This window comes from Papio anubis, chromosome 3 (assembly GCF_008728515.1).
Source record: "Papio anubis isolate 15944 chromosome 3, Panubis1.0, whole genome shotgun sequence".
Lineage (NCBI taxonomy): Eukaryota > Metazoa > Chordata > Mammalia > Primates > Cercopithecidae > Papio > Papio anubis.
The window spans coordinates 2,492,864-2,520,700 of NC_044978.1; the positions used below are offsets into that span (position 1 = coordinate 2,492,864).

General features: G+C 38.1%; 1 long non-coding RNA gene across 1 annotated transcript; it reads left to right on the top strand.

The window, feature by feature from the left end:
* The first annotated feature begins 16,026 nt into the window (after positions 1 to 16,026).
* LOC116274111 lies at positions 16,027 to 21,614 on the top strand. Its single transcript, XR_004182595.1, has 4 exons — positions 16,027 to 16,099; positions 19,203 to 19,287; positions 20,743 to 20,805; positions 21,271 to 21,614. It is a non-coding gene; the product is annotated as an uncharacterized LOC116274111 (long non-coding RNA).
* Positions 21,615 to 27,837: the final 6,223 nt, after the last annotated feature.

The window sequence follows — 27,837 nt, forward strand, 5'->3', positions numbered from 1 at the left end:
ACAGACCACGTGTGCTGCCCCAGGGAACCCATATCTTCATACACTTCCTATGAAGAATGACTCATCAGAATAAATTATTTGATCTTGAGAAAAGTCAGTCTAAATCTGGTATCTTTTTAGACTTTAGAGATGGTAAAAGAATAATGTTAACTTTTTGCCTTGAATGAGGAATTAACATTTGTTATAATCTTCTTTCTGAGATTGCTCCTAAGTTTTAGAGATAATTTATTTGCAGGAACCTCCAAAAGGGATGACATGTCATCATAATTAAATTAGCCTTTATTGCTAATACTATTGATGGAAAACAATATTGTTTCAATTACTACATGTAGTATTTTTATATGTTGTTCTTTTGCTGAGGGAGGTTCAGGTTCAGATTTCATTTCTGTACCATGGTGGATAGCTTCCATTTGCCCTTCCATAGTCACCCTTCGCCTTTCACCCAACTGTATCTGCTTTCTGCCCCGGAAAGTCCAGCTAACACAAACTAAACCAGTGGGCTCACTTCAGCTCTAATTTCCTGTTCAGTGTGGGCCAGGGAGGCATCGCTAGGAAGTCACGGTGGCTGAAGAGGGAAGTCGCTTCTTTGTCCCTCTGGCTTTCTCCCTGCCTGCTATCCTCCGGTTGACTTATCGGTCCAGGAGAGACCACAGCTCCTCTCCAGCAGCTACTAACACAAGGATCTCTCCAGATTTTGGTAAAAACTCCTGTCAGCTTAGTCCTGGAAACAGCTTCCTGTGACTAGCTTTGGAATATTGCACCTCCCCTTTTGGTTTTTCTAAATCCTGTTTTCAGTTTTGTAAATAGTCACCTATAAATCTCTCCTAAAAATACTAAATTTGAGTGAGTCATCTGTTTCCAGACAGGACCCCAACACATTTTAGAAAATGGATAGGGAACAGAGTCTACAGGTTTGGAAATACAATAACAACAACACATTATCCAGAGATAACGAGATTTTTGCATATTGTCCATAAACATTGATATACAATCTTTTAATTTTTACGGGGATTTATTAGTGTTCATAAGTATGGTATGTGAATAGACTCCTAATAGCAAATTTGCAGACATCCATAACGCAAGTAAAAGTGAGAAATAGCCATACAACATAGACTATCTGTTCACAGACTTTGTAGTCCATAAACTTCATTTAGAAGCAAAGGATCTCATTCAGAGTCACATTTCTCATTTTTAGAACACAATTATAATTAGCTTTTCTTGTTTGCCCTCTCTAAGACATAAACTACAAATTGGAATGCAAAAGCCTAAAAACACACTAACAACAAAAGTAAGTGACAGAAGACAGCTAAGCAGCAAGAAAGGTAATAGAAAATATAAATAGCAGACCCAAGCTTTAAAACACACAGCTGTCTAGAGCAAAAGTAAAAGTAAACATTTTCAGACACCTTGAAAGACCCGTGCAGCACCATCACACCCCAACTCAAGGGATAAGCTCATGTCCATATCTCAGGCTACATTTGCCTAAGAATGCAGACATAAACATAGATTAGAAAAATCCTCTCAATGAAAATTGAATTTTGATTTTTTTCTTTTTTTTTTTTTTGAGACGGAGTCTTGCTCTGTCGCCCAGGCTGGAGTGCAGTGGTGTGATCTCGGCTCACTGCAAGCTCTGTCTCCCGGGTTCAGGCCATTCTCCTGCCTCAGCCTCCGAAGTAGCTGAGACTACAGGTGCCCACCACCACGCCCTGCTAATTTTTTTGTATTTTTAGTAGAGACAAGGTTTCACCGTGTTAGCCAGGATGGTCTCAATCTCCTGACCTTGTGATCTGCCTGCCTCGACCTCCCAAAGTGCTGGAATTACAGGCGTGAGCCGAATTTTGATAATTTTTCAACTTCAAGTGGCATTATTTAGTTACCTGGGGAAAGAAAAGGATTTACATTGGAATTTTTCACACACTGGCACATATCATATAAAGAGTGAACAGTATGAATTTAAATCTATCATATTTTCATTTATCCTTCTGTCTACTAATTTTTTTATTCTCTCTATCCATTTCTCTTAATTTTTGACAGTTTTAGTCTACCTGAAGGCGGTATTTCCAAATAATGTTTGGTTTCTCAATTTGACTTCTCCTTTTCCGATAATGTTTTCTTCCACCCGATCTCAGACACGAACTAGACCTTGTCATTACTGACATGTACTGGCCTACTATGATTTTGGTTTCATAAGTCAACATTTCCTGACCATCATCCCCTCTCTCTAGCCCATTTAATCTATGAAAAGAACTTATCAAAACTTAAATTCATGGGCAATCATAGTAACCTCACTCTTGAATATGTGCTCACTTCCTTTCCTTTTTTCAGTGTGCCGTGCTGGGTAAGGCCCTTACTAAAGATATTCATGTCCTGATCCCTGGACATGCAAAGGTAACTTTATGTGGCAAAAAAGAACTTTGGAAATGTGATTAAATTAAGAATCTTGAGATGGAGAGATTATTCTGGATTTTTGGTGTCGGCTTTAAGTGCAGTCATATGTATCCTTCCAAGAGAGAAGCAGAGGAAAAGTTGGCACATGGAAGAGAAGGCCCTGTGACCACAAGGGCAGAGTTCATTGTGATGCAGCCACAAGCCAAGAAATGCAGCAGCCACCAGAAGCTGGAAGAGGCAAGAAATGGATTTTCTTCTGGAGCCTTAGAGGGAGCGCAGCTCTGTCAACCCCAGTCTATAGCCCTTGATACTGATTTTGACTTCTGGCCTCGAGAACAGTGAGAGAATAAATTCCTGTTGTTTTAAGTCACCACATTTGTGGCAATTTGTTACAACTATGGGGAACTAATCAACTCAGTTTTTAGATTAAAATGCAAACACAACTTTGATTAACTCCAACTCCTGCTTATTCCATACTTGCATCCAGGTAATTGAATATAGTTGGGTAAAAACAATGACTGGTCAAGCTTTAAATTCACATGTTCAATTTATGACCAAAATTATCAAGTGGGTCCTTGATGTTCCCAGCAACCCTGTTATGTTTGCTAATCTATCCAAGCATCTTGGTGACAGTTGCATATCTTCTCTTCTTCCCTCCTCCATCTCCAATACTTCCTCCCTCATCTTCACTTTCATCTGATGATCTTGCTCCTTATTTCATTGAGAAAAGCAGGAAACCAGAAGAAAGTTTCTGCAGAATCCTATCATGCCATCTACCCAGCAACTGTCTTTCTGCCTGAAACCACAAATTATTTATGATCCTATGTAAGTGCAACCCCTCCATTTATGCAGGACAGCCTACTGTTTATCAATTCTGAGATAATTCTCTCTCTGTCATACATCATCTGCCTTCCCTTCTCTACTGAATTATTGCCTTTACTACTGTTATTTCATGAATCTTTGAAATTCTTTAGCCCCACTTTCTTATTACCCCTTGCAGTAAAACTCTTCCAAAGATTGTCTTTTTTTCATAATCTCAGATTCTCCTTTCCTTATTCTCTGTTAAGGCATTCAAATAGGGCTTTCAGTTCATCCATTCCTCTAAAATTGCTTTATCAGAGATCATCGATAACCTTGATAGTGCTAAAACCAATAGTCAATGACCAGCTCTCATATTTCTTGACTTACCAGAAATATTTGATGTAGTTGTATACCCCTTTCTCTCTAAACATTTTTCTCCACTTAGCTGGTAGAATATTACATTCTCTTTGGTTCTTCTCCAACTTCACTCCTTTGTCTTTCTGTTTCTTAATGTTTGAATAACCTGAGTTCAGTCCTTGATCATCTACTCTTTGAGTGCTTTCATTCCTTTGATAATCTCCAGCCAAGACCACTGTCCTGAACTCTGGTCTTACGTATCCACCTGTTCTCTTGATAGCTCCATTTGGATGACAAATACACATGGCAAATTAAATGTTTCCAAAAACTGAACTCCTGATTTCCACCTTCCTCAGACGATCTGCTTGCAGCCACCCCTATTTCGGTTGGTGAAACTGCATGTGTCTTACCGTTCAAGTGAAAAGCATTGGAATCCTGTTTGATTTCCCTCATTCTTTAATATTGCAGATTCACTATGTCAGGAAATCATTCTGACTTCACCTTCAGAATACACCCAAATTAGATCCCTACTGCTTCCGGCTTCCTTTCTGCCTCTCTGCAGCCGCCCTCTTCTCTTTCCTCTACCTCGATGCTCTGCTGACGGGTTCCCTGTTTCTGTGACTCTTCCTGTGCTGTCTATTCTTAACATATAAGCTGGAGCTTTCCTTCTGAGTGTCAGTCAGAGCATGACACTCCGATCAGAACTCTGCTAATTTCACTTAGACAAAAATTCCCCAAACTTACAATGGACTACAAGTTTCCACCTGATGAAGCTGCTCTGTCACCTTTTGAGCACATTTCTAACTGTTCTTCCAACTCAGTGGCCCTTTGCTGTTCCTCAAACGTGCCAGGAACACTCCAGCTCTGGGGCCTTTTTGCCCTGGCCCTCCCTCTGCTGGTTACTTTCCTGAATTATCGGCACGACTAATTTCTTCACCTCTTTTAAGTGCTTTCACTTAAAATCCTTCTCAACCAGACGTACACTAACCACCTTATTGAAAATGGCACCACAGTGGAACTCTTAATTCTCTTTATCTGTTGTACATTCTAAACAGCTGACTTATTTTTGTGTGTATAATTTATTGTCTGTCTCCCTCCTCTGAAACGCAAACTTCCCCAAAGCAAGATCTTTGTTTTGTTCCCTGATACAGTCTAAGCACTTAAAAACTTCCTGGCATATAGTAGGTGTTGAAATATTTGTTATATTGCTAGAATGAACTCAGAGTTGCTTCAGAGGTTTAAAATTTTTATCATAAAAGATACAATGAGCGTAAATTAATATTACAATTTTAATAAGTCATGTCAATCTTTGAAATTAATATTAAAAATTCTCATCTCTTCAAATATTTTAATTTTGAACAAAAGCACGTTATTATTATCATAGGACCTTTTATTATGATGGCCTGGAAATCCGCTGGTTTTATAGCACACTTTCTGTCTTAAAATTACACTGAAAGATGGAGCAAGCTGTCCTCTTCATCGCAAACCACGCAGGATAATATAAGATAGTCTACACAGTTCATCAATGTGGTGCCATATATACATGAATTTATACAAATAACCTACACTCCATAGTTTTAGAAAGTTAAGGAAGCAGAATTTTAAAACTAATGTATATTGAGTATCTAGCTTCTATATTTAAGACATTGTACAACCTAAATTCTACTATTACAAACATTTTAGTGTTTTTTGTCACTGTGTGAAGTAATTTACATGTGCTGCTTCAGTTAGTTTTCTCAACCGTTCTATCAAGTAGGTAAAAATTATACACATTTTATACGTTAGGAGACTGAGGTGAGAAGAATTAAAGTCGTCTTTTCCAAGTGGCACTAATTGAAGATGCCAGAACAGGGAGCTAGACTTAGAATCCCAGACCTCAAAGCATGTGTAATACCCACTACAGATTTATGTAGGAGTCTAGGTTCAAATACCATTTTTAATTTAGGGACATTCCTTTCTGAAAATGCAAGTTCTCAAGAAACAGAAAGCAGCTCCGTAATAAGGTATATAGTAGCTGTTTGGAATATCCATTCTAGAAATCCATGCATTCTGAACATAACTTGTTCTCAGCTCTTAAGACACCTTAGGTGGCTCGTCACCCAGAATTTTAGCTTCACTTTCATCACATGACATTATAAAGTACAGACGTAAAATAAATGTCCTTTATCAGTAGATCTGCAGAGATCAATCACTGGTTGTTGATTCTTTCAAAAGAAATACACACACACAAACATGTTCTGAAATGCACACACACAAAACAAGGATTTCCAGAAGGAGAGAAAAATTCCTGTTATCCACAATGGATATGAGGTTCAAATAGAAATCAGTGAAAAATAAAAAGTCTAACCAAATTCACAGAGTTAGGCCTGTCAAAAAGCTTAAGTGATAGGAATCTATAATTCACGCTCACAATTGTGAAATGTCACTGAGGAGGTCTCCAAACAAATATGTTTTGTGGTGGGTGAATCTTTATGGAAAGTATGAGGGGGATTCTTCCATTTTAAGATACTTAGAGCAGCAAAATATGTAACCACTGGTGGCAGTTCCAAAACCTTGAAGAACTACAGGATGACAGTCTGGCTCTGCTGAAATGCAGTTCCCACATTTTATCTGCAATTATTTAAATGTGAGTCATTCTTGATGTGTATTTACTCTGAAATTAACAGTGAAAGATTACATTTCAAAATAAAGAAAGTATCTTTTCTCTTCCCGTGCCGATGTCGCTCTCGCAAGCATGGTTAACGTCCCTAAAACCCACCGGACTTTCTGTAAGAAGTGTGGCAAGCACCAACCCCACAAAGTGACACAGTACTACCCGCCGGACTTTCCATAAGAAGTGTGGCAAGCACCAACCCCACAAAGTGACACAGTACAAGAAGGGCAAGGATTCTCTGTATGCCCAGGGAAAGCGGCGTTATGACAGGAAGCAGAGTGGCTATGGTGGGCAAACTAAGCCGATTTTCCGGAAAAAGGCTAAAACTACAAAGAAGATTGTGCTAAGGCTTAAGTGCATTGAGCCCAACTGCAGATCTAAGAGAATGCTGGCTATTAAAAGATGCAAGCATTTTGAACTGGGAGGAGATAAGAAGAGAAAGGGCCAAGTGATCCAATTCTAAGTGTCATCTTTTATTATGAAGACAATAAAATCTTGAGTTTATGTTCAAAAAAAAAAAAAAAGAAAGTGTCTTTTCCCAAGGTATTTCTTGACCCTAAAAATAAATCTAAATTTTTCTTCAAAAAAATTTAGTGATTTTCAGCAATCAGTAGAGGGATAAATTAACATTGAGCAGAATTAATAAGCTAAATAATCATAAAAATGAGAAAAACAAGGTTATGTTTGGATATATATTTACATTTGCGAATTTATATTTAGTAATTTCGATGTAAATGAAAATCCGATGACCCATGAATTTACAAATGTTTCATTTCTGTTGAGAAAATTGTGTTCAAGTCCTGGTATAATTAAAAAGCTTTGTTGAGATATAGTTCACATACCATGAAATACACCCACTGCAAGTGTACAGTTTGATGGTCCTTAGTGTATTCAGACTTGTGCATCTATCACCACAATACATTTTTATATATTGACATCACCTCTAGAAGAAACTCGTCAGCCATTAGCTATCACATCTAATCATCCCACACTGGCCTCCCTAGGCAACCACTCATCTACTTTCTGCCTATAGATTTGCTAATTCTGAGCATTGTGTATAAGTGGAATTATATAATATGTTGTCTTTTGTGACTGACTTTTGACTTAGCATTATGTTTTCAAGGTTCATCCATGTCATAACACATCGATATTGCGTTGTTTTCTATTGCCAAATATTATTTTGTTATAGGAATATACTTCATTTTGTTTATTCATTAATCAGTTAAAGGACCTTTGTATTATTCCTACTTTTTGTTCTAATGAATAATGCTACTATGAACATTAGTGTACAAGTTTTTGTGTGGACATGCTTTTATTCCTCTTGGGTATAAGAGCAAGACTGCTGGCTCAGATAGTAACTCTGTATTGAGCCTTTTGAGGAAGAAGTCCCCGATGTTTTTCTAAGTTGCTGCATCATTTTACATTTTACCAGTGTCATATGAGGGTTCCAATTTCTCTATATCTTTGACAACACTTAGATCTGTATTTTTCGTTACACCCATCCTAGTAGGCATGAATGACATTGTGATTTTTGCCTTGCATTTCCCTGGTGACTACTGATGTTGAACATCTTTTTATATGCTTCTGGTTATCTGTGTATCTTTGGAGAAATTTCTATTCAGATTTTTTGCCCATATTTTAATTGAATTGGTTACCTTTTCATTATTAAATTGCAAGAGTTCCTTATATATTCTAGATACAAATTGTGTGTGTGTGTGTGTGTATAAAGTTCTATATATAATTTGCAAATATTTTCTCCCATTTTGTGGGTTGTACTTTCATTTTCTGGATGGCCTCAAAGCACAAAAGTTTTTAATTTCGATGAAGTCCAATTTACCTATTTTTTTCTTTTGTCATTTATGCTTTCAGTAGACTTTGCCTAACCTGAAGTTATGAAGATTTATTTCTATGCTTTCTTCTAACAGCTTTATAGTTTTAGTTCGTACTTTTAGGTCTGTGGTCCATTTGGGAATCCATCTTGTGTATGGTGTGCGGGAGGAGCCAAACCTTATTATTTTGCATGTGGATATCCAGGTGTTCAGTGCTATTTGTTAAAAAGACAATTGTTTCCTGTACAAATGGCCTTGAAACCCTTGATGAAAATCAGTTGACCATAAACGTGAGGGTTTATTCTTGGACTCTAATTTCTATTCCATTGATCTGTGTGTCTATTCTTATGCCAGCATCACATTATCTTTACTAGTGTGGTTTTATATTATGTGTTAAAATCAGGATGTGTAGGTCCTCCAATTTTATTTTTCTTTTTTGAAGATAATTTTGGCACCAAAACAGAGATATAGACCAATGGAACAGAACAGAATCCTCAGAAATAATACCACACATCTACAACCATCTGATCTTTGACAAACCTGACAAAAACAAGAAATGGTGCTGGGAAAACTGGCTAGCCATATGTAGAAAGCTGAAACTGGGTCCCTTCCTTATACCTTATACAAAAAATAATTCAAGATGGATGAGAGACTTAAATGTTAGACCTAAAACCATAAAAACCCTAGAAGAAAACCTAGGCAATACCATTCAGGACATAGGCATGGACAAGGACTTCATGACTAAATCACCAAAAGCAATGACAACAAAAGCCAAAATTGACAAATGGGATCTAATTAAACTAAAGAGCTTCTGCACAGCAATAGAAACTACCATCAGAGTGAACAAGGAGCACAGACAAATTTACAAGAAAAAAAACCAAACAACCACATTAAAAAGTGGGCAAAGCATATGGACAGACACTTCTCAAGAGAAGACATTTATGCAGCCTACAGACACATGAAAAAATGCTCATCATCACTGGCCATCAGAGAAATGCAAATCAAAACCACAATGAGATACCATCTCACACCCGTTAGAATGGCGATCATTAAAAAGTCAGGAAACAACAGGTGCTAGATGATATGGAGAAATAGGAACACTTTTATACTCTTGGTGGGTGTGTAAACTAGTTCAACCATTGTGGAAGACAGTGTGGTGATTCCTCAAAGATCTAGAACTAGAAATCCCATTTGACCCAGCCATCCCATTACTGGGTTTATACCCAAAGGATTATAAATCATGCTGCTATAAAGACACATGCACACGTATATTTATTGTGGCACTATTCACAATAGCAAAGACTTAGAACCAACCCAAATGTCCATCAATGACAGACTAGATTAAGAAAATGTGGCACATATACACCATGGAATACTATGCAGCCATATAAAAGGATGAGTTTGTGTCATTTGTAAGGACATGGATGCAGCTGGAAACTATCATTCTCAGCAAACTAACTCAAGAACAGAAAACTAAACACTGCATGTTCTCATTCATAGGTGGGAATTGAGCAGTGAGAACACTTGGACACAGGAAGGGGAACACCACACACCAGGGCCTGTCGTGGAGTGGGGGAAGTGGGGAGGGATAGCATTAGGAGATATACCTAATGTAAATGACGAGTTAATGGGTGCAGTGCACCAACATGGCACATGTATACATATGTAACAAACCTGCATGTTGTGCATATGTACCCTAGAACTTAAAGTATAATAAAAAAAAAGAAAGAAAGAAAGAAAGAAAATAATATTGACTGTTCTTTGTCCTGGCATTTTGTTGTGAATTTTAAGTTAAGCTTCTTAATGATCACATTGAATATGTAGACCAATTTGAGGAATATGATCATGACAAAAATATTACATCTTCTGATCTATGAACATGGGATGTCTTTCTTTAATTCCTTTCAATCATGTTTTATAGTTTCAACATACAAATTATGCACTTCTTTTGTTTAATAGTTTTAAGCATTTTATTCTTTTGTATCCTATTGTAAATGAAATTGCTTTCTTAATTTCATTTCAAAATATTTATTGCTAGCATGTGAAAATAGAATTGATTCTTCTATATTGATGTATATCCAAACACTCTGAACTTACTAGTTTTAATAGTTTTCTTTCAGTGCATTCATTAGGATTTTCTATATGCAAGATCATGCCATCTACAAATGGAAATAATTTTACCTCTTCCTTTCCAATTTTGTCATTTTAAGTTTCATTTTTCCTGCCTAATTTCCCTGGCTGTAGTCTCCAGTACAATGTTGAATTAATAGAGCAAGGGTAGACATCACCATCTTGTTCCTCCTCTCACAGGGAAACATTCAGTCTTTTATCATTGTGTGATTTTTAGCTGAGGGATTTTGTAGATGCTCTTTATCAGGTACAGGAAGTTCCCTTGTATTTCTAGTTCGTTGAGTGCTTTCATCATAAAGAAATTAGGTTTTGTCAAAACTTGTTCTGCATCTATTGAGATAATTACGTGCTTTTTGCCCTTTATTTCCTTTGAAATGGTGTATTACATTAATTGATTTTCTAAAGTTAAACTGACTTTGCATCCCTGATGTAAACCCCTCTCATTTATGATGTATAATCATTTTTATGGGTTGCTGGATTTGGTTTCCTAGTATTTGGTTGAGAATTGTGTGTATGTATTCATAAGATATATTGATGTGCCATTTTCTTTCTTTTTTTTAAAGACTTCTTGTTTTTAGAGCAATCTTAGGTTCACAGGAAAATTGGGAGGACGGTACAGAGATTTCCCATATTTCCCCTGCTGCCACACATAACCAGTCTCATTATCAACATCCCCCAAAAGACTGGTATATTGCTTACAATTGATCATCCTACGCTGACACATTATAAATCACTCAAAGTCCGTAATTCACATTAGAGTTCATTCTTGGTGTTGTACATTCTATGGGTTTGGACCAATGTATAATGACATGTATCCATCATTATAGTATCATATGAATAATTTTTATGGCCCTAAAAATTCTCTGTGCTCCAAAATTCATCCCTACCCCCACCCCAATTCCTAGCAACCGCTGATCGTTTGTACTACGTATAGTAAAACGATATAGTTTTGCCTTTAGTTTTGCCTTTTCCTGAATGTCGTATACAGTTGATCCTTAAACAACATGGGTCTGAACTGCACAGGTCCACTAATGTGTGTATTTTTTCAACTAAACACAGGTGGAAAATACAATATTCATGAGGTGTGAAACCTGTGTATATAGAGGGTTGACTTTAGATACACAAGTTCTCCAGTGCTTACTGCAAGACTCAAGTAGGCATGGATTTTGGTATATACAGGGCTCCTGGAACCAATCGCCTGTAGGGCAAAAGGCAAAACTATAGAGATAGTAAAACAAATCAGTGGTTGCCAGGGTTTAGGGTCGGGGTAGGGATGAATTTTGAAGCACAGGCTGTAATTGGAATCGCACAGTGTATAGTCTTTTCAGATGGCATTAGTTTTGGTAGTATGTATCTTTATAGGAATTTCTGCATTTCATGCAAGTTACCTAATTTGTTGGTGCTCCATTATCCAAAGTATTTCCTTATAATCCTTTTTCTTTTCTTGTAAAGTCAGTAATAATATCCTCTCTTTTATCCCTGGTTTTGATAATTTGGCTGTTTCTTATTTTTTTCTTGGTGAGCTTAAAAGGTTTTTGTTTTGTTTTTTTTTTTTCAGTTTTGTTGATCTTTTCAAGGACCCTTTCAAAGCCAACTTTTGGCTGTGTGGATTTTCTCTGTTGTTTCTCTGTCCTCTATGTCATTCATTTCCTCTCTGATCTTTATTAGTCTCTTCATTCTGCTGTTTTTGGTTTCATTTGCTCTTCTACCAATGTCTCACAGTAAAATTGAGATTCTTGATTAATGATCTTTTTAAAAAAAATATATTTATAACCAGGAATTTCTTCTAAGCAAGATTTTAGCAGTAGATCATAAATTTTGGTGTGTCGTGTATTTATTTCAATTTGTGTTAGTATCCATATTAATTTCTCTTGTGATTTTTCTTGACCTATTAATTATTTAGAAGCATGTTAATTTCTGCATATTTATGGTTTTCTGTCATTTCTTTCTGTTCTTAATTTCCAATTTCAAAATTAAAGAAAAAATCATGGTTGGAGAAGAAAAGTATGGTTTCAAACCTTTTACAGTTATTGAGGCTTATTTTATGGCATAGTATATGATCTATCCTAGCAAATGTTCCATGTGTGCTTGAGAACAAGTATTCTGCTGTTGTTGGCTGGAATTTCTGTAGTTTTCTCTTAGGTGTGATTGGTTTACAATGTTGTCCAAGCGTTCTGTTTCCTCATTGTTCTTCTGCATCATTGTTCATTCAGTTCTCAAAGTGGAGTATTGATGTCTCCATATAGTACTCTCAACTAACAAGGACTCCTTCCTTGACCAAACTTGAGTCGCCCTCCACTAGGCCCTTTTCCCAGCTAGGCCTCAAACTTAGTCTGCTGCCTTCCTCTGGCTTGCCAAGAACTGTTGCGATAAAGAATCTTGCTAAGCAAGTTGAGCAAAAGTCCCTGTACCCGTAATCAAGTTCCTTTTAATAATTTTCCATCCACAAACCCCCCTCACTCTCCCGGTTGGTGGTGGCAGCCCTCCTCACTGCCCCGGTTGGTCTTCTTGCCTTGTCTCTCCAATATGCAACCTCCACCCTATGACTGATCAGGGAGGTGGGCAATTAGGGTCCAGCATTCTGGGCCTGCCACACCTGGTGTAGAGCCTTTGTCTTATGAATGAGGGCTGGGTGGGGCAAGGTAGCCCCAGGCTTTAGCCAAACTTGCTTGAAATTTACCTTCTACAATAGCGGGCCAAAAGTAGGGAGGGAGATGGAGTTAAGAAATGCTGGCTTCTGACTCTCCCAGGAAGATATCATATCTCTTCCTATGGAATTTGAAGGTAGAGAAGAGAGAAACCCTGTCTTTTATTATTATTATTTTTTAATCACATCTACCTAGAGTGGAGCTTCTGTCATGCAAAGCTGGGGTTGAGAAAGATAAGAGTAGGTTGTGGCCCCAGTGTCAGACTCTTGCTAGTCCTACCAAGATTAGCAGCCATTCTTGAATAAATGTGTCTTCATTTGGCAGGGCCCAGTGGCTCATACCTGTAATCTCAGCACTTTGGGAAGCCAAGGTGGGCAGATCATCTGAGGTCAGGAGTTCAAGACCAGCCTAGCTAACATGGCAAAACCTCATCTCTACAAAAAAATACAAAAATTAGCTGGGTGTGACAACACGCACCTGTAATCCTAGCTACTCGAGAGACTGAGGGATGAGAATCACTTGAACCCGGGAAGCGAAGGTTGCAGTGAGCCAAAATCTTACCACTGCCGTCCAGTCTGGGCTACAAAGTGAGACTCTGCCTCAGAAAAAAAAGTTTCTCCATTTGCTATGTATCTTTAGGACAATTTTCAAAAACTTTGGTTCTCAAATACCGCATGTTTTCACTTATAAGTGGGAACTACACATTGGGTATACATGGCATAAAGATAGATAGCAACAATAGAAACTGAGAACTACTGGGGAGAAGCGAGGGAGCAAGGACTGAAAAACTAACCATTGGGTACTATGCTAACTACCTGGTGACTGGATCAATGATATCCCAAACATCAGCATCGCACAATATACCCACATAGTACATGTGATGGTTAATACTGAGTTAAAACTTGATTGGATTGAAGAATGCAATAGTGATCCTGGGTGTGTCTGTGAGGGTGTTGCCAAAGGAGATTAACATCTGAGTTAATGGGGTGGGGAAGACAGGCCCACCCGTAATCGGGTGGGCACCATCTAATCAGCCACCAGCGAATATAAAGCAGGCAGAAAAACATGAAGCGATGAGATAGGCTTAGCCTCCCAGCCTACATCTTTCTCCCATGCTGGAAGCTTCCTGCCCTCGAAAATCAGACTCCAAGTTCTTCAGTTTGGGGACTCAGATTAGCTCTCCTTGCTGCTCAGCTTGCACATGGCCTATTGTGGGACCTTGTGATCATGTGAGTTAATAAACTCCCATATATATATATATATATATATATATGTGTGTGTGTGTGTGTGTGTGTGTGTGTGTGTGTGTGTGTGTGTATCCTATTCGTTCTGTCCTTCTAAGAGATCCCTCATACAGAACACTTGTACATGGACCTTCTGAATCTAACATAAAAATTGAAATTGTTTTTTTAAATTAAAAACAACAACAACAACAAACGTATTTAAAACAAAACAAAAACAAACAAACAAAAATCTTTCACCAATTATGGCAAGACTGATGGATCTCTGGAATCCTTCTTGCCACAATTCTGGAATTGGATCTCCAATCTGAATTTAACACTGACTTTATATATTTTTATTTTTTTATTTTTTTGAGACAGAGTTTAACCCTGGTTGCCCAGGCTGGAGTGCAATTGCATGATCTCGGCTCACTGCTATCTCCACCTCCCGGATTCAAGCAATTCTTCTGCTTCAGCCTTCCAAGTAGCTGGGATTATAGGCATGAGCCACCACGCCTAGCTAATTTTGTATTTTTAGTAGAGACGAGGTTTCACCATGTTGGTCAGACTAGTCCCGAACTCCTGACCTAGAGATCTGCCCACCTCAGCCCCCTAAAGTGCTGGGATTACAGGTGTGAGCTACCACGTGCTGAGACCAGCTCAGCTGGGGAGACCCTAACCCAGCAGGGCTAGAGGAATTAAAGACACACACACAGAAATATAGAGGTGTGAAGTGGGAAATCAGGGGTCTCACAGCCTTCAGGGCTGAGAGCCCCAAACAGAGATTTACCCACGTATTTATTAACAGCAAGCCAGTCATTGGCATTTTTTCTACAGATATTAGATTAACTAAAAGTATCCTTTATGGGAAACAAAGGGATGGGCTGAAATAAAGGGATGGGTTGGGCTAGTTAACTGCAGCAGGAGCATGTCCTTAAGGCACAGGTCGCTCATGCTATTGTTTGTAGCTTAAGAATGCCTTTGAGCGGTTTTCCGTCCTGGGCGGGCCAGGTGTTCATTGCCCTCATTCCCGTAAACCCACAACCTTCCAGCGTGGGCATTATGGCCATTGTGGACATGTCACAGTGGTGTGGAGATTTTGTTTACGGCCAGTTTTAGAGCCAGTTTATGGCCAGATTTTGGGGAGTCTGTTCCCAACAACCATACTTGGCCAAGGTTGACTTTAAATAATGGTTGCCTGGACATCAAATTATGATTTAATGTAACTTCAGTATATAAATGTATTTGTTTAGCAATTATTACTTATATCAGGTTGCTCAGACAATCTTTCGAGAATATTTTATTTATCTCAATATGCATATACATAGGTGGCTAGATAGGAGCTTGTTAAATGAATAGGTACTCAATGAGAGAAAAAAATATGTATAGTTTTAAATGGCTTAATTCTTTTTTTATTTTTTTTTGAGACAGAGTCTCACTCTGTTGCCCAGGCTGGAGTGCAGTGACATGGTCTCAGCTCACTGCAACATCTGTCCCCTATGTACAAACAATTCTCATGCCTCAGCCTCCTGAGTATCTGTGATTACAGGTGCGCTCTACCATGCCAGGCTAACTTTTTGTATTATTAGTAGAGACAAGGTTTCATCATATTGGCCAGGCTGGTCTTGGACTCCTGACCTCAGGTGATCTGCACGCTTCAGCCTCCCAAAGTACTGGGAATACAGGCATGAGTCACCGCTCCTGGCGCTGGTTTCCATTCTTTATCTTTCCCTATATTTAGGCCCTTTCACCATGTAACACTGGTATGACCTACCCTCTGACTATGACCTCAGCCTTGTGGTTTGCTGCAGCCAGTTGAATATAAGCAAACATGGCACACAGAAAACTTGGAAAGTGTTTACTTGAATAGGCTGGCTTGCTCTGTCCCGTCTGCAGTCACCACAAGAATAGGCTGGACTGGGCTGCTGAAGAATGAGACACATGAGAGAGAATGGAGTTGCCCGTTATACTGGTTGAGACTATTCTATATCAGAGCAGTAAGCCAGCCCCTAGACACAAGGAAGCCCAGCAGAAATCAGCAGAGCTCTCAGGCAATTCACAGCTGCCAGCAGGGTGAGCCGTTGAGCTCAGCTGAACTGAACCTGTACTGTATCAGCTGAACCCACAGACCCTTAAGCTTAGGTCTTTTTTGTTCTTTGCAACTGAGGTTTTGTAGTTGTGTGTTATAGCTCAAAATCATCAATTGTTAGATGTTTACTATACATGCTATTTTCAGTTTAAAACTCAGTATTATTCTGACAGAGTGAATAATGAATACATGACGAAATTTTTAAAAAAGGAAAACATTTGAAAATTTTATAATTATAAAAATATAAGCCATTAAAGATTCTTATACATTTCTATGTAAAATTATAAAAATAATAATGGAATCACTTAAAAATGTATTTGAATCTTATTCACTGGCGATTGATAGATGAGGAAATTATTTTATCTAATTGCTAAATTTTATTATTTATACTTCTAAAATACAAATTTAAAATTTTATATGTTTAAAAATATAGTTCTTTTGAAAAATTATTTATATTATTATATTTATAGTCTGTGATATAGAATGGTCTAAACTAGTGTTATAAATTGGTGGCATGCTGTTTTATAACCCAAATCATCTTGGTTATCTAGTTCTGCTTCTGTTTTTTAATAGGAATGTTTCTTATTTATCAGACTTTTATGATGATTTCTGTTTTCTTTAATTCTTGATTTTCACTATTTTTTTTTTGTCTCCTAATGCTAAGTTCTTTCATGTTTGAGAATGACTGACTACTGCCTTCAGTCTAAACTATAATGAAGCTGCCTGTGTAAAGGAAGGTTGCAAATCCTTCACTAGGGACATTAGCTATTGACTTAGAAGATTTTTCAATATAAGTCAGTAAAAGAAAAATTTCCCTGTCAGTTGCTTACATTTTCTGCCTGGGTTTCTGTAGTTTTTTCTTTAATATAAAATTTTAAAAAGTAGGTGAATGCATATCAGTTTCTATATCAGCTTTTCCTAGAAATCAGTGTGATATATTTTTTGTTCTTCAGATTCAATCATTTCAAAGAAAACTACTCAAATATACCTTTGAATTTATTTTGAAGTTTGTGTGGTTATTGTCTTCACTTTGGGGCCACCAATTACACTTCCATTTCCATGCCTCTGCTAATGCTATAACATTCCTTTTACTTGATCACTTAGCCTTATCTATGTCCATTTGCTGCTTTTCATCCCAATGTATTTGTTTTTTTATTCTGTATTCTCTAATCTATAACATTCCTTTTACTTGATCACTTAGCCTTATCTATGCCCATTTTGCTTTTCATCCCAATTTATTTGTTAATAAAAATAGTTTTGTTCTTCCTTGTTTTATTATGATAGCTTTCCAATATTCCTCTTAATTTCATTGGGATTTTACCTTTCAGAACTTATTTGATTGAACGTTCAGGCTTATTATTTCCTTTAATTATTACACACTCTTGCAGGATGCTCTTCTCTTCCCTGGTAATTTACTCTTCTAGACAGGAGTATGTGTATTTTGCATACTCCATTCTTTCTATTCTCCAAAAAAAATTTGCTCTGGCATATTTGAAAAATTGTCAAATAGTTTTTCTTTTTCTCATCTTTCTAATACAGAAAATCATAGTCAAGATGAGTTTACCTGAAGTGGAAACCCCTGAAGCCATGACCAGCATACACATTGAGAGGTGATTGGGCAAATTGCTGGAGGCTGAGTGTGCACTGAGTGAGACTAAGAAACTCTCCGAACTCAGTCTCAGGGACACCCTCCTGCCCCTGCCACACTTCTGTGATTAGACCTCCAAGAAAACTCTCTCTCCTCTCCCTTCCCAACCGAGGTTCTCAGAGTAAAAAGGAAAGAAAAATCTTCTCATGTTTCTAATCGGGGGAGAAGAAAAATATGTATTTTGAAATATGTCCAAAGCATTCTCTATAACAAGACCTATCCTTAGGGAAAAACTTGACCATGGCCTTATCTGGCTTGTGAGAAGGGCAATGAAGCAGTTCCAGCTACTCTAGCCTTCTTGCCTCATTTAAAAGAAGGTTGGGTGAAAAAGCTAAGAAATACTTTTAAGGTCAGAGACCTTAAAATATTACAATTGGCAGTTTGAGCCAGAAGTTCTACTTGCATTTATATACTGGGTGAATCCTTATTGATACTCTTTTTTTTTCCTATGATTATCTTAGTTATTCTAGTCAGAGGTTTATGAATTTTACTGATCTTGTCAAAGATCAAGTTTTGGGTCACTGATTTTCTGGGTTTTGTTTTCTAATTTAAGTTTCATTATTTCTGCTCTAATTTTATTTGCATCACTTGATTTAGAATTAAACTATTCTTTATCTAGTTTGCTAACATGGAAGCTCAAATTATTAATGCTACATTCTGTCTTTCTTAATATATGTACTTAATATTATAAATTTCCTGTAAGCTCTGCTTTTGCTGCATCTCACAAATTTTGACAAGTTGTATTTTCATTTTCATTTACTTCAAAATATTTGTAATTTCTTTTGAAATTCTTTCCTCTGTGGGTAATTTAGACATATTTTTAAATATTTTTAATATTTCATTCTCTGGCTTTTTTCATTTTTGATTTTGTGATTTATTTTGTATACTGTGAATACAGTATGCCCAGTAGAATTTGAAATATATATTTATTCCCCTCAATATTTTCTGAGATTCTTGGCTTTGTGGCTTGTTGTTTCTGGCCTTACTTTGGGAAATTGTCAGCCACTATTACTTCATATATTTCTTCTATTCTGTTTTCTCCTGCTTCTATTTCTGATATTCCAACTATGCATGTTATACATTTGAAATTGTTTCACAATTTTGTCCTTTTAAAAAAATCTTTTCTATTCGTATTTCAACTTGAAGAGTTTCTATTGACAAATCTTCAAGCTCATTGATTTTTCTTCGGCCAAATCTAGTTTATTGATAATCTTGTCAAATGAATTTTTTATCTTTATTGCATAATTTTTTATTTCTAACAGGTGATTTTTGGTACTTTCACAAGGGTTCCATCTCTTTGTTTACACTTCCCATTTGTTTTTTGTCTACGTTTTTTATTAGAACTCTTAATATGTTAATCACAGTTAATTTCCTGTTGGACAATTCCACAGTGTGTGTTATATCTGAGTCTAGTTCTTATATTTGCTTTGTCTTTTCAGGATGTGTTCTTTTCCTGCCTTTTTAACATGTCATATAATTTTTTGTGAAAAGCTGGACATAATGCATTGGAGAATTGAAACTGAGGTAAGTAGGCCTTCATTGTGAAGCTTTATGTTGTTCTGCCTAGGAATTCTGCTATGCTTAATGTTTACTGTAGCTTCAGGTGCCAGAGGCTTCAAATATGTCCAGTGTTTTTCTTTTTGTCTCTCCTGATGTCTTTGGGCTTCTTTAGACCCCACTTCCGTCCTTAAGTGGAGTCTGCATCTTGCCTCTTTTTCAGTCATAGCACACTGTTATTACGTGGAAGCCCTGCTGAGGTGGTGATAAGGTTCCAGACCACAGAAGTATTCTATACTCTATGATTACATCTTAGTCTCTCAGGAACCTGTTCCCTGGTTTCTGACTTAAAATGTGTCTTAGCTTTTTCACCCAACCTTCCTTTAGAAGAGACAAGAAGGCTAGAGTAGCTGGAGTTGCTTAGTTGCCCTTTTTGCAAGTCAGATAAGGATATGGTCAAGTTTTTCCCTACTGAGTAGGTGTTGTTACAGAGAATGCTTTGGATGTATTTCAAAATACATACTTTTCCTCTCCCCCTGTCAGAAACATGAGAGGATTTTTCTTTCCTTTTACTCTGAGAACCTCGGTTGGGAAGGGAGAGGAGAGAGAGTTTTCTTGGAGGTCTAAGAAACAAAAGGGTGGCAGGGGCAAAAGGGGTGTCCCTGAGACTGAGAGTTGTGAGAGCGTCTCAGTCTCCTGCAGTGCGCACTCAGCCTCCAGCTATACGCCCAGTTACCTCTCAATGTGATTCATTTTGCTGGTCATGGCTTCAGGGGTTTCCACTCTGGGTAAACCGATCTTGACTATGGTTTTCTGTATTTACCTGTCTTCTAGATTTGGGGGTGGAGTTTCACCATGCAACCTCAATTTTACGATGGGTCAAGGAAGTCACTTATTTTCAGCTTATTCTATGTTTTATTGTTGTAAAAACAGGAATAATGACTTCCAGGCTATTTACATGTCTGAGATGAAACTGGAAACCCCAACACTCTTATCTTCTTATCTGGACTGTTTACGTTTTCTTCTGAGCCATAGATTTCTATATACTGAGGCTATGAAAGGCACAAGTAAGAAGGGGAAAGCTAAACTAAGGGTAGATCTTTACTGAATCTGTTTTTTCCTCTTTTCTGAGATTTTGTTGAATATTCTCTACCATGAATGATTCTATTGCCCTGGTGATAATTCATCTTCAACGTGAACATGAATTTAGAGTAAAGTCTTGGATGTTCCTCTTAATTCTGTTGATATCCTCAGTATCACCTGTCAAAGAGTGGAGACTAGGTTAGGAGATTCCCAGAGCTAAGCCTCAATCTTCTGCTTCTTATCTTGCCTTTCTTTTTAAAAATTATTGTCATTTTCTCCTCTAATTCCCCTGCCCTTCTGAAATTTATGGCATTGTTTCATTTTGTTTGTTTAATTACTGGGAGTGGGGTTTATTTTTTGTCACTGAGTTTTAAAAATTCTGTTAATTATCTATTGCAGTTGGAAGATTCTGTGCCTACTGTCAAGGTGACACTCTCCGGAATTTTAAAGAGAAGTTTTAAAGTAGGATGCTTTGGCTAGTAATTGTAGAAACATATATAACTTTTTACATGATAAGCAAAACAATAGATATTTATTCTTCATTCCAAGCGGGGGGGAAAAGACCCTTGGAGGAAGAATTCAGAGGCAACATCCTTAACGAGTGATCAGTAGACACAAGGCTCATCCCAGTGAGTCACTGGTTTTGGCAGCTGTGTGACTTTGAACAGAGATATCTACAATCTTTCAATATTGTTTGTGCACCAGCTGCATTCTCCACATTGTATTACTGTGGATTTATTGATGAGTAAAACAAATTCCTAACCTCAAGGAATTTGCAAGCAAAAGAGTGAAATAATGACGAAAGTACAGAATTCCTCTGTCTTTTCTTATGCTCAGAGATTACCTTCTTCATCTTTAAAATGAAAGGCTTGCCTAAATGACTGAATGATATTGCACCTCTAACCCTAATATTCTTTGATTCCCAAGGACAAGCATCAGAACTAACAAGGTATATAATGACAAAAGAATTTTCATCATGAGGAACTTATCAAGAAATCATAGAGAAGAGAGACTCACACTAAAGACACTTAAGATGAATGGGAAGCCCATCAGCATATTGAGTGGCCTTATTTTCCAAAAAGAGTTAAGTGTGTAAGCTACTGCGTAGACCGTGGGGATTCTGGATGTCCTTGGACTCCATCATGTGTGGTTTCTTGGCAACTTAGATGAAGCAATTTTTTATTGCTTTGTCCATGTAATAAATGCTGATACATTTTTCAGTTTAAAATTTACCAAGTCTGCTACTGTATCCCATAATTCTCAATTTTTATAATAATTGAAAGAAAATATTTACAGTTGTTTAACATGATGGGTAGAAAAATGACCAAAGGGATTTTCTTAAATTTCCTTCTAATTAATGGAAAAAGAACATAGTCAGTGAGGGTCTTGCTCCTGTACCCCAATTTTCTTCTGTCCAAATGGCTCAGTCTTGAATTCAAGAGGAGTGGTGCAAGATTTAATTGCTCCCACTTGTCTTCCTTGTGCAAAACTGCAGCGAGAAGAGCAAATGATAAGTTGAGAGTATTTAACACTCAACAATATCAGGAACTTGTTCAAACTTTTTTTTTTTGTATGCTTCTTGACCTTCCAGTGATTTATTTCTTCCACACATGGTTTCATTAGAACTTCACTTGGAGATGAACAGAAATAGCAAATGATGACATCTTTCATCTATAACCAGAATATTCCAAGCCTTTTCAAAAGGTGTTGCAAAAAGAATGAAGCATGAGCTACCTAGGCCTTGTTTGTCTGAGTCTCACATCCTACTAATATAAGTGAACACAGAATTTTTTCAACAAGGACTAAGAACAAGCTTATTATTTTTTAACATATATACAATTTATTCATGATGATATCGCCAGTAGAAGCCTGGAAATAACTGAGATGCCAATAAACAGGAAAACTACTAACTATATCTATACAATGAAATCTATGCAACTGATTTAAAATTAAGGATGCACCCTCTTATTTTTAGTGTGTAGTGTAAATGGATATGTGGTGTGTTGTCAAAGAAGGTTTAGAAGTTCAATTTAAAGAATACTAATAATATCTGCTATTGTATAAGCAAAGAAAATGCTATACAGAGGTTCTAAAGTAAAACAAACACACTCACACTCTGATCACTGAACTTTGGACTAGTATTGCTCCTCATTAGTATCCTAAAATGTATGGACACTTGATGGGTCATTGTTCCAAACTTGTCTTCTTTAGAGCTATCTGGAGTAGCACAGAACCAACCTGTCTTTAGCGCTTCCTTGAGCAGCACAGAAAAGGGACTTTCAGAGCTTCAGGAGACAGCATTTCATCTAAGTGCAGCTTCTGGAAGTGAAATGTATTTAGAAGGTTTGCTCCACTATTGTAATTTCCCAAGTAGGCCCATGTGACTCTGCAAACCCTAGGCCTGAGCCAGGTTTGTTTGAAATGTCAGCCAAACTATCAGCACCTTACAGCATGATATGGTCTGGCTCTGTGTTCCCATCCAAATCTCATATCGAATTGTAATTCCCAGTGTTGCAGAAGGGGCCCAGTGGGAGGTGATTGAAACATGGGGGTGGACCTCCGCCTTGTTGTTCTTGTGATAGAATTTTCCTTATATCTGCTTGTTTAAAAGTGTGTAGCACCTTCCCCACACTTCCTGCTGACCATATGAAGATGGGCTTGCTTCCCTTTGACCTTCTGCCATGATTCTAAGTTTCCTGAGGCCTCCCCCGAAACAGAAGCCTGCACAGCCTGCAGAACCATGAGCGGATTAAACCTCTTTTCTTCATACATTACCCAGTCTCTGGTATGTCTTTATAGCAACGTTGAGAACAGACTAATACCATGAGCATCTCAAATGCCATCATCACAGGTAATATCTATCGAGCTCTCACTTCAGTGATTTCTAATAATGACTCCATGAGACAGGTGCTCTTATTGTCCTCTTTTTACAGGTGACATTTGCATAAAGTTAGTGACTTATTCGGGAGTCTCCAGCCAGAACTGAAATGTAGGCAGTCTAACTTTAGAGACCTCGCTATTCTCCACTTTCCTTTAGGCTCCCTCCAAGGCTCAGTTTCAGCCCAGGATGCAACACACACTATGCAAAGATATAATAACTGTGGTTTAAAGAAAGCTATTCATATTGGTCCAGATCCTAGCCTCAGCACAATGTAGCAATATGGCAAATAGGGCCAGGAGTCTAGTTTGGAAATGCCTCTCAAACTAGGTAGGATTGTCTGGCTTATGTTGAATGATAATTTTATGTGGGGCTACTTTGAAATGTTCCACTAAAGCATTACTAAATGACGCCACACAGTCATATACTCTGGGCACCAAACAGCAATAAATACAGCTACCTGCAAACATCCCCAAAGGTTTCAGGTTTACTTTTCCTGCCTCCTACCCACTAGCCAAAAACGTAATTCACTGCTTTCCACAACAGGCTCCTCTCTTCTTGGCTTTCTACTGAGACTCATACCTATGCCTGTGTAAATGTGAGTCATCCTTTATGACTTGAAAGCTAAGGAAGCTTTCTCAGTTTCCCTAGGTGAAGTGGCAGTACCTTCTATATATTCATTGTGACATTTGTCAGTCATCATCTGCCTCATCCAAGATCCATTTTATTCCTCCCTTATTTTTCTTAGCCATAAAAGCATGTTTTTGTTTGTTTGTTTGTTTGTTTGTTTTGTTTTTTGTTTTTTACCAGATTTGGCCATTTGTACCAAACAATGTCTTGCTCATAGTGTGAATTCAGTAAACATTTAAAAAATAGATAAATAAATAAATAAGAGTAAATGGAATGCGTTAGGAACCCATGACACAGGGTAATATAGGTTTAGCATTCCTAATCCAAAAATCTGAAATGTGAAGTGCTCCAAGATACGAAATTTTTGAGCACCAACATGATAACACAAGTGGACAATTCCACACCTGGTTTCATGTGATGGATCCCAGTCAACGTACAGTCAAAACTTTGCTTTATGCACAAAATTATTTAAAATATTTTATAAAATTCCTTTCAGGCTATGCATGTAAGATACATGTGAAACATTACTGAATTTTGCATTGAGTCTTGGGTCCTATCCCTAAGAGGTCTCCATATGTATGTGCAAATATTCCAAAATCTGAAAAAATTCAAAGCATTTCTGGTTCCAAGCATTTTGGTTAAGAGACATTTAACCTGTATCCGCAAATTTTCAGAGAGAGGTTGATGGGAGGAAATAAAATAATTCGGCATTGCCTCTGTAGAGCAATGCAGTTACCTGGAAAACATGAGGCTTATCTTCATGCAGCTTTGCCAGACGGATGTGAAACTCCTCCAGCTGATCTTTGTGGAAACCCACCCATCTCATGTCCCTCAAGTGGGGATATGTGGAAATGGGACTAATAAGACAAAAGGAAAACAAAGTTGCATGGAGTATTTGGGATAAAGTAGTTTTCTTCACATATAGATGTGTTTTTGTCATTGCACAAGGAATCTAACACTGACAAATAAGATTCCTCCACCTGCCTCACTTTCTATTCCAATAGATAGTTGGCAGACTCTCTTTCCTATGAAAGGCATGGGTAAATGCTACTTAGGTAGCAGGTGGTGGAATAATTTACCTAACTATGATTTAAGGAGTATCACAATATTTCTACCCATTCCCTGGGTTCCTTCATGTGGGAGATGCAGACTGGGCTATGTTTAGGACATCAGTCTCTGGGGTTCATTCATCACACTCCAGTATCCCAATCTCAGTTCCCTTTTTCTGTACACTTGAACATTGTGTAGCTGTAGATGAAAGATCGTTTGGCACTGGCATCATGAAAGGTATGTACAGACGATAATATAAACATGCATATATACAACAGGGCTTGTCTCCTTCTCACCCCACCCACAACATGTGCTTCCTGATGTTCAGGTACCTGAAAGGTCACACACTATGTCACTGGCTGTGTATTAGCTTTTTAGAGCAAGAGAGGAAAAGTGATGAGTGTGAATGTCATCAAGGTGTTGGCTAAGCTGATGGCAACAGTCCTGCTGCACTAAAAGAATTCTGCTCCAAGAGGCCTCTGGGTTCACTTCTGCTCAGATGGTGCTGAACTCCCACCAACTTGACTTCCGCTTTTCTAGGTTGACCATTCCCCTCCAGCTGACACATTGTTTGGATAAACAGTGTTGACACTATTTTCACACCCCAGTTCCCATGGACCTGGGAGGTACCCTTTGCCTTCCCCTGATGTACTACTTTAAATAACCTCACCTTCATGGGCAAGAACACCAGCTTCTGCAAACTGTGGCGTTCACCCACCGTAGATTGTCCAGTTTCCTCCTGCTCTGTCGCCTCTTCAGGTAACGGAATCACACTCTTATTCTGAATCTCAACTCTTTTCCTCCCGTCCTTCATACATTTCTCTAGAGCTGAAGCAAATCATTATTCTTTGTTTGCAAAGAGGCTTCCTTTCCCTTTACGGAGAGCTCTCAGAACCTCCTGCCTTTCATAAACTTTTCAAATTAAATAAAAGAGCAATTTCTCTTTTCTTCCTTGTCCTAGAAACCAATTCCCATATTATAAATCAGCACTCAGGTTAGAAATATACATGCAAAACTTCTATTCTAATTTACACCTTTTCTATGACATCCATATTTCTATATTGACAGATAAGAAATACTAGAAGATTTCAAATATACAATTGTTTTTTGCATAGCATCGTTAGCGGTGTTTCTGCTGGATTCTTTGTGTTGGTTCACTCAGTCTCCCTTGCATCTTTTCTCTCTTTGGGAAGATGGGAAAGTTCAGTTATATTTCCTAGATTCTTTTGATGCTAGAATTCTGTATTGATGAACTCATGAGATATTTGGAATGCAGGAGTGAGCAGAGTCTGTCTGTGTGAAAGTTTTGGAGGGTGCTGCTGCTAAGAAAGTCCCTGGAAATATGTTCCTCCAGCAGCCAGCCAGCGTCCATTATACAGACTTCAGAATATTGAGAGGCACTGGTGGCAGAGATGCCAGTTTTAACCCCTTATTTCCAGCATAGTTCCAGTGAGGTGGCCTCCAGCAGCCAGCCAGCGTCTGTTACACAGACTCCAGAATATTGAGAGGCGGTGCTGGCAGAGATGCCAATTTTAACCCCTTATTTCCAGCACAGTTCCAGTGTGGTGGCCTCAGAGAGAATAGCTCTATCACTGCAGTCTGTGTTGTTTGAAGTGTAGTGCAATTCCAAGAGGCTGATCTCAGACCTACTCCGTAGACCTTCTACAGATCCTGAAAATATCTTACTTTCTGTGTTATACGTCTTTCCACTCAGAATGGCTGGAATTGTTTGTGATTCTTGCAGAAAACACTGACTGGGCCAGGTGGGATGGCTCATACCTGTAATTCCAGCACTTTGGGAGGCCGAGGCAAGCGGATCACAAGGTCAGGAGATCGAGACCATCCTGGCCAACATGGTGAAAACCGTCTCTACTAAAACTACAAAAATTAGCTGGGCGTGATGGCGTGCACCTGGAGTCCCAACTACTCAGGAGACTGAGACAGGAGAATCAATTGAACCCGGGAGGCAGAGGTTGCAGTGAGCCGAGATCGTACTATTGCACTCCAGCCTAGGTGATGAGCAAGACTCTGTCAAAAAACAAAAAACAAACAAACAAACAAACAAAAAACCCTGACGGATACACTTCCCCATGGCTTATACAGAAAATCAGTCTTCCAGGGACCTCCATCACCAGTCTTTCTACAAGGATTCTACCAGCCCCACAGTCTCATCTCACAGTCCTCTTGCCACTCAGTTTGTTCTCATTACAGTGTCCAAAATCTATCAAGGTCTTCCATATTTCTGTGCTTCGGACAGGCCATTTACTCCTAAAAAGTGTCCCACCCCCATTTTCTTACCCTCTCCCTGCCCTCCCTGACTCCCTTTCTTCTATGTCCAACTTAAATGTCTGCTTTGGTGAACTTAAGTAGTTAAGGCAAAGCTAATGAGTCTACTGTATCTGGTAGAGAATTCTGTAATTGAACTCATCACACTCTGTTGCCAGCGTGCATTCAGATTTCTTTTATTTCTTTTTATTTATTTTTTTTGCATTCAGATTTCTATCTCCTCTTCTGTACTGCTAGTTTCTTACCCTCAGGCAACTTATGAACGGTTTGCTCTCAAACATCTAAGAAATTAATGATGACTACTTAATACAATTTTAAATAAGTACATTGAAATTATTTATGGCTTCTTCTTTCCTTTATATTATTTCTGTTTCTTTTATATTTGATATACTTTGCAGCTACCTGTAAAAACAGTGGCCTCTTGGTTGGAAAGGTTGTTTAGCAATGAATCAAGTAAAGCATTAAAACTTTCCACCCTCATAAACAAGATTTACCCATGTTGAGTGGCTGTTCTCTTGCTGACCTACCCCACTCAAAGCCTATACATTTGAGTATGGCCTGAACAAATTCTTGGAGGAGAGAAATTGAATCTGTTTAGCTTGTTTGACATAGATACTGTGCATGGGGTTGAAAAGTACAGCTGGAGAAAA